Source organism: Elaeis guineensis, chromosome 6 (genome assembly GCF_000442705.2).
Source record: "Elaeis guineensis isolate ETL-2024a chromosome 6, EG11, whole genome shotgun sequence".
NCBI lineage: Eukaryota > Viridiplantae > Streptophyta > Magnoliopsida > Arecales > Arecaceae > Elaeis > Elaeis guineensis.
Window position 1 is genome coordinate 110,353,247 of NC_025998.2, and position 8,983 is coordinate 110,362,229.

At 36.3% G+C, this 8,983-nt stretch overlaps 1 non-coding gene across 1 annotated transcript; it reads right to left on the reverse strand.

Moving 5' to 3' along the window:
• Positions 1–4,532: 4,532 nt before the first annotated feature.
• On the reverse strand, positions 4,533–4,638 carry LOC140858984 (small nucleolar RNA R71). The gene has a single exon (XR_012142385.1). It is a non-coding gene; the product is annotated as a small nucleolar RNA R71 (small nucleolar RNA).
• Positions 4,639–8,983: the final 4,345 nt, after the last annotated feature.

The following is an 8,983-nucleotide window of genomic DNA, read 5'->3' on the forward strand; positions in this document are numbered from 1 at the left end:
ATGTTGAGGAATTAAAATGATACAAGATATGAATGGAAGAGTGATCAGAAGCAGAATCTCTATACTTTTATTTTCGATTGAAAGTCTTATTGAATTTGATGTAAGGACTATGAATCATTGTTGAATTTATTGAGATATTAAAGAAAAAAATTTAGATCGTTATATTTTGAATTTAAATTATTGACTAATTATTCCACTGTTGTTTTAGGATAGTATGATAAGATGCCTTGCATGCTTACGGAAAGAGTTTTCTATGAGTATGCGGCGATTGCCATGACCCTCGATTCACAATCTCGGGTCGGGGGTGTGACAGTAGCCATTCCAAAGCTTGCTTTTGCCTTCCCTATTAAGCTCCCCTTTCCCCAACCTTTGATGAGCTGAAACAAGTTGAGCTTGAGCTTAGCCTCTCTAGCTCATGATGAGCTTGAGCCAAGCTCCAGTTGATCATGCATAATTTTAAGTTGAGCTTGAGCTTGGATCAACTCACTCATGTTTGGCTCATTTACCCCTCTTATTTCAATCCACCAAAACCACATCTCCAATTTTTTCTTTAATTTTACATCTTTTCATAATATGCATTGCACATGTTCAATTTGTTGATATTATACTACATTGTATCATATTGTAGATAAAATTAAGTATTTTATTATTGTATTAATATAATATCATATTATCATACTATTAATTTTTATTATATCATTTATTATTAATATATAAGTCTAGATTTTTATAATTATTTTTTGTCATATTATTATTACTAACATAATAATTTTATTAAATTTGTTATAATGATATTTATTCATTAAATTAGATGTTATATGTTATTGTACAATTTTTATTATCTTTATATTAGTAACGATTTTTAGTGCAATAGTATTATATAGTATTAATACCTCGACTAATAATATCAATATTACTAGAACAATATTATTGTTAACAATAATAATATTTCTATTATAAATATTATCTAATGTTACTCTAAATAAATTAATCATATGATTTATTATTAACACTCATAATATTGATATCATAATATTAATAGTCACACCACCCAGTTTGTGCTAAATATTTGGCAAAGGATTTAGCGATTTTAAAACTAATGATAGGTCATCTGAATTAAAGATTCACATCATTAACAACACTACTAAAACATTTACAAACCAACATCTATATATTTTAGTGATCATATTTAATTGATTGAGAATGATTGCACCACTCAATATTAATATGAGTCTGATACTTTATCAATAATTTAATATTATAAGGAACCATATAATGATTATCAAGTAATATTCTATTTTTTTCAACTACTTTACCATCATTACTTCATTGATATACTAGAAAACCATTACTATTTACCATTGTTGTTTTATTAAACTTTTTTGAAAAGTATTTTGTGCATTTGTTATTGATCATGCTAGGAGAAGAGAAATTGACAACCCCACACAGTCTATGAATCATAAACTGTTGGACAACTTTAAAAGCCACAGGATAAATTTTGTGATCAAAAATTTTTGTACTGATGATACGATCTATATCTATAGTAGAAGAGTATTTATTATTATTATAAAAGAACAGAAGAATATGAGCATGTGGAAGCCGTCTCTTTTGAAACTCAAGAGAATAGACAACTACAAAAAAACATAAATAGAGTTATATAAAAAGATTTAGAAAATCAAAAATGAAAAATTGATAGAAAAAAAAAATAACACATACCTACTACAACTTTTTCAAATATTCTTTCATGCTTTAAATCATGAAGAAGCTTATCTAATTTTATTTTAAAATCTATGAAATGGTATCAGGACATTCAGAAGGCTGTTGGTTGGATATCTTTTCCAAGAAATAACTAATTTCAGGCTATTTAGGATTGTAAATAAATGTGATAAATAGATCAGGATAACCTATCATCGATAAATTATCATAGCATCTTGATAATTCTATATAAAATATCTTGGATTGTGATAAATACTTAATTTAAGTCATTTAAAGTAAAAAATTATATTTAATTTATTTTATTTATTAATAATTTGATGCTTTTTTTATGTTTTACAGGAAAGGTGATCGCCGATACAAAGAGTCCGATTCGCAGATCAAAAAGACTCAAGTTTGAAGAAAATTGAACTTAAAATAAAATTAAAATAAAAAAAGATGCATACGGTATTATAGAAAATGAAGATACTATGCAAGGAACCCAAAAAGGATATAGGCATCATTTTAAAGAAACAAAAGTTTCTTTTTGTAAATCAAAAAGGAGCGTTTCCTAACAGCTAGCGCGGCGGTGCGGGCGCACGGCAGCACGAGCGCGGCGGTGCGGGCATGCGGCAGTGCGGGCGGAGCGGTGCGGGCATGCGGCGGTGCGGGTGTGGGCGTGCGGCATGGCGGGTGCGTGGAGAGTTGTGCTGGCAGACACAGTGGCGAACAGATAAATGACAGATGGATCAGAAAATTAAAGAAAAAAAATATAATACTTGAAAATACTTCAAGAGGAAGAATTTGTATTTTCTTTATCTGCTTGTGATCTTTCCATCTCATCCATCCATCTTTTAGTCCTTAGTATTTTCTTTAGTCCCACATTTGAAAACTATATAAAACTCCTCCCTCCTAACACCTATAAAAAGGCTCTTGTACTCTCATTTGAGGATCATCCCAGAAATTCTTCTAGAGCCTTGCATAGAGGAAGAGAAAGGGACTACTCCATGAGCAGCTAGGCTAGCAGTCTCGGAAGTGGAGAAAAAATTTTATAATGACATAGAGTGGGTTTATTGTTCTAAACTTTCTTGTATTTCTTTATATGCAATAAAGATTATGCTTTTTATTTAAATCATCATGAGTTCTTTATTTGCTCTCTTTCATATGCTTTTATTTATGCTTTCCTGTTAGATTAATATTAGGACCAACTTTTACTTTTCGGAGACGCACCGTGATCTATGGGTACGGGGTGTGCCGAGGAAAGAAGAGTTGTTTACCTAGTACTTTTCGAAGATGCATCGTGATCTACGGGTATGGGGTGTGCCGAGAAAAGATAGATATTTTTCTTAAGATTAATCGTATCTATTTAATTAAAAAAAAAAGATACAACTCTACTAGTGCAAAATTAATTCAAAACTCCCGAGCTCTTTATTTTCTAATTACATCAATTTTAAGATAATTTATTTTCTAAATCAAAACAACATTTTTTTTCTTTTATTTTGCAATCTCAACTTAGCCCAAGGTTCCTGAGGATACGATCTCGACTCAACCTACCTACATAGTGATTAGAGTTATTTTTGATGCTATCAATGACTATGCATCAAATTTTGGCACCGTTGCCAGAGATCTTGGCATGGTTGAATTAAAAAAAAAAACCACTGACATTTCATAACACTTAACTAAAATAGCGTAACCTCAAATATAAAAATTTCTAACTTGATTGGACACCTTGTTTCTTTGCATTGCATCTCCATAATTAACTTTAAGAGTACAACCCATTAACTAAGAAAAGATGGAGATTTGATCACCCTTCCTTGGCCCACAAATCACTCCCTTGCATTTGTATAACCTAGACCTTAATCTAAAATTAATTAGACGTTGACACCTAAGGATTTCGAGCTCATTAGGACAAGTGACCCTGAGAGTTGAACCAGGTTAAACTTGGTCAGCTAGCTGGTGTCTAGGCAAGTGGTTTGCGGGACGACTGGGCCCGAAGGAAGATGGTTTTTAATTGGTTCCATTTGCTGATCTGGCCAATTTAATTGGTGTCTAAGGAAAGCAACGGGGGGACTCCCACCAACCTTACACTTATCTGGCCAGTTGGTTGGTCAAGCTCCGACTTGGAGGGCTTGAAGGCTAACTACAGTTAGGAGCTGTCTAGAACTAGGATAACTTTAGGATAGAGAGTCCACTGCATGCTAACTTGATTGTAATTAAAATATAACCACAACTAATTCTTCTATTAGTTTTAGGACTTCTTAGGATCTCTTCTTTAGAACTCTTTTCTCTCTTCTCTTCTCCTCTTAATAAAAAAAAAAATAATCCTTAACAGACTAGGATAGTCTTACATAGACCTTTTAGTTGCATGTTAGGTCGACGATCACTAAAACCCGACTTGCAACTATTAGACAAAGAATTAGAAAAGACTCTTAGGACTATCCGAGTTAGAAACATGGCTGCACCTGGTGAGGCTAATACTCCATGCCCATTGAGAGAATATTTCACTCCATCCTCGTATACCTACTCTCCATGCATTCAAGCACCTCCAATAGAAGCTACCCAATATGAGATTAAGTCTAGCATTATTCAAATGTTGCCATCATTCTATGGACTTAGTAACGAGGACCCATACAAACACTTGGATGAATTTCTTGAAATTTGTTCCATAGTAAAAATCCAAAACTTCTCCGATGATGCCCTTAGGTTGAAACTGTTCCCTTTCTCACTTAAGGACAAAGCCAAGCATTGGTTAAACTCCTTAGACTCTAAAAGCATTTCAACTTGGGATCATCTTCAGAGAGAATTTCTCAAGAAATACTTTCCAATTGAAAAAATAAATCAAATTAGAAAAGCTATCACTAGTTTTTTCCAATTGGAGGGTCAACTTTTTCATGAGACATGGGAAAGGTTAAGGGACCTCATTCGTAAATATCCACACCATGCTGTCCCTAAATGGCAACTTTGTCGGTGTTTTTATGATGGTTTATCGGAGAAACACCGACAAATGGTTGATGCATCATATGGTGGGACATTCATGCTAAAGAGTGAGGATGAAGCCTGACAGCTCTTTGAAATACTTAGTGAGAATTTTCTATATCATATGTCTGCCATCTCTAGAGAACAACCCATGCTTCAACAAAAAAGAAGTGGAATTTATCAGATTGGAAATGTCATGGATATCCATAGTAAGGTAGATGAACTATCCCAAAAATTAGACCATCTTCTAAATACTGGACAATCCCCGATTCCACCTAACCCAATCCAAGAAGTTTGAGCATTGTGTGCAAGTCTGAACCATTTTGTTAGTGAATGCCCAGCCGCACCTCAATTTCTTGAGTTTGTGCACGAGCAGGTTCAGCAAGCTCAAGTCCAACAAGCTCACAGATCAGAAAATGATCCATATTCGAACACTTATAACCCCAGCTGGAGAAACCATTTAAATTTTTTCTGGAGACCACAACCAGTGGTTGGCCCTGCCACACCTCGACCTCAATATCAGGACCCAACATATAGGCATGACCATACCATCAATTTCAAAGTGCTCCTCAACCGTCTACTACTGGTCATAGCTCAGCTTTTGAGAAAAAAGTTCTGAAAGTACTAGAACGATTAGAAGTCAACACTCAGACCCTTAACTCCCACACACAATCCATTGCTAAGCTAGAGACCCAAATAGGTCAACTAGCGACTGCATTCAGTAGGAAGGAAGGAGAAAAATTATCTAGCCAACCCGAGAGCAACCCAAAAGGGCAATTTGTGATTGAGAGCTCTAATACCCCAGAAGCTTTTTCTGAACACGCCAAATCAATCATGGCTCTGAGAAGTGGGAAGGTCATTGAACGCATTAGTAAAATCAATGAGACCGACCCTAAACCTCTAACCGAAGCCAAATCACCCAAGAACAAGGAGGACCTTAAAATAGAGAATGAACCAACTGCACTGGAATCATCTTACTTGCCTAAAGCCTCATTTTTGGATGCCCTGAAAAGCCCTATTCCTACAGATAAGAAGGAAGGAAAACTCGACAAGATGTTGGAATTATTTAAGCAAGTCCAAATTAATCTTCTCCTTCTAGACGCAATCAAACAGGTCCCTGCTTATGCCAAATTTTTGAAGGATTTATGCATCCAAAAATGTAAATCTAGATCACAAATTTCAAAGAAAGTATGCCTCACTGAACAGGCTAGTTCTGTCTTCCAGCATGCCACTCCTCCAAAGCTTAAGGACCCAGGAGCCCCCATCATTTCCTTTGTTATAGGAGATTATCACATTGAAAAAGCTCTTCTGGACTTAGGGATAAGTGTGAATCTTTTACCTAGTTCGGTGTATGAATTTTTTGGATTCGAAGAACTGAAACCCACATCAGTCACACTGCAATTAGCTGACAGATCAATTAAGGAACCACGTGGAATGCTTGAGGATGTCTTGGTCAAGGTAGATGAGTTTTACTTTTCAGTTGATTTTTTGATTCTCGACATGGAACTAAGTGGCAACCCAAGACAAATTTTTATTATCTTAGGATGACCCTTCCTAGCTACGGCAAATGCATGCATTAATTATAGGATAGGAGTCATGGACGTATCGTTTGGGAATAAGAAACTGAGACTGAATGTGTTTAGTGCCTCCCAAGGACCATCAATGGATAGTTGCTTCGAAGTAGATACACTAGAAGACATTATAGAAGATGCAACACCCACAATTCTAGCACTAGATCCCTTAGATACTTGCTTGGCTCATTTTGGAATGTATGACTTTGAGGGATATATGAAAGAAGTTAACACCTTGTTGGATACACCACACGATAAAACCACTCCTCCATGGACAATCAAGTATGAGCCATTGCCCACATTAGCCAGTACACCAATAGTTCCATCTTTAGAATCACTACCTACGTTAGAATTGAAACCCCTTCCTGCTACGCTCAAGTATGTATTTCTAGGACCCAATGACACCCTTCTAGCAATCATTGCATCAGACTTGACCCCTAATCAGGAAGCACAATTGGTTGGTATTCTGAAGGAACACAAAGAGGCTATCGATTGGTCCATTGCCGATTTAAAAGGAATTGACCCCTCCATTTGCATGCACCATATTCATTTTGAGGCAAATGCCAAACCCCATCGAGATATGCAGAGGAGATTAAACCCAAACATGCATGAAGTAGTAAAGAAAGAGGTGGTAAAGTGGTTAGATGCTGAAATCATCTACCCCATATTCGATAGAAAATGGGTCAGTCTCACTCAAGTAATACCTAAAAAATCAGGTATTACTGTGGTTGAGAACGAAGAAGGTGAACTGCTTCCCACTCGCATATCATCTGGATGGCGAGTATGCATAGATTATAGAAAACTAAATGCCATTACTAGGAAGGACCATTTTTCATTACCCTTCATCGACCAAATCTTAGAACGGTTAGCAGGATAAAGTTTCTTCTATTTTCTTGATGGTTATTTAGGGTACAATCAAGTACCTGTATTTTTGGATGATCAAGAAAAGACTACCTTCACCTGCCCCTATGGCACCTTCACTTTTCGACGTATGCCATTCGGGCTCTACAATGCACCCGCTATATTTCAACGGTGCATACTGGTCATTTTTTCGGATATGGTGGATAAATATCTTGAAGTTTTTATGGATAATTTTTCTGTGTTTGGAACCACCTTTGAGGATTGTCTCCATAATCTTTCCAAAGTTCTTAAACGGTGTATAGAGACAAATCTCATCCTAAGTTGGGAAAAGAGCCATTTCATGGTGCGGAAAAAAATTGTATTAGGATATATTATTTCTGAAAGAGGGATCGAGGTAGATAAAGCCAAAGTTGAAGTCATTTCAAAACTACCACCCCCTACTTCGGTCCGACAAATACGATCTTTCTTAGGTCATGCCGGATTTTATAGACGCTTCATCAAAGACTTTAGCAAGATTTCAAGACCCCTGTGCAATCTGTTGGTCAAGGACACACCATTTGTCTTTGACGAAGACTGTTTGAAAGTATTCAACATATTACGAACTGTCCTGACAACAGCACCCATAATAAAACCCCCTGACTGGTCCATTTCATTTGAGATTATGTGTGATGCCTCTGACTTTGCAATAGGTGCCGTCTTAGGCCAAAAAATCAATAAGGAGCCACATGTGATCTATTATGCTAGCAAGACTCTTTCCGATGCTCAATTAAACTACACCACAATAGAAAAAGAGCTACTAGCAGTAGTGTTCGTCTTTGAAAAATTTTGCTCATATCTGTTAGGGTCTAAGGTTCTAGTTTACTCGGATCATGCGGCTCTGAAACATCTCCTCTCAAAGAAAGATACTAAACTGCGTTTGATCAGATGGATCCTTCTTTTACAAGAATTTGATCTGAAAATTCGAGATAAGAAGGGTTCCGAGAATGTGGTAGCTGATCACATCTCCAGGATCTTAGTTGAATACACGATAGGCATAGATGTGATCAAAGAGAAATTTCCTGACGAACAACTTTTTGTAATCTCCTCTAGCCGTCCTCCATGGTTTGCCTATATTATCAATTACTTGTCAATAGGACAAGTACCTTCTCACTGGACAAACTAAAAAAAGGATCGATTTTTCTCGTAAATTAAATATTATTTCTGAGAGGAACCTGAACTATTCAAATACTGTCCTGACCAAGTTATTCGCCGTTGTGTCCCCGAGAGTGAATTCCAAAGCATTCTCACTTTTTGCCATTCTTGGGCATGTGAGGGACATTTTAGTGGAAGAAAAACTGCAGCAAAAGTACTGCAGAGTGGGTTTTATTGGCCAACACTTTTCAAGGATACACATGAATTTGGCCGAAGTTGTCTGCAATGTCAGCAAACAGAAAATTTATCCAAGAAGGATATGATGCCGCTGACCCCCATTTTAGTAGTAGAAATCTTCGATGTTTGGGGGATTGATTTCATGGGACCTTTTCCAGCCTCATTTGGATTCGAATATATTCTGGTGGCAGTTGATTACGTGTCAAAATGGGTGGAGGCAATAGCTACACGGACTAATGATAATAAAGTTGTAACTAGTTTTATCCAACGAAACATCATTAGTCGATTTGGCTTCCCAAGGGTGATCATTAGTGACGGGGGGACTCATTTTATGAATAAATATTTTGAAGCACTTATGAAAAAATATAATATTACACACAAAGTGGCCACACCATATCACCCCCAAACTAATGGTCAGGTAGAGGTGTCAAATAGGGAGATTAAACATATCTTAGAAAAGACGGTTAGGCCCGATAGAAAGGATTGGTCTCTTCGCTTAGATGATGCATTATGGG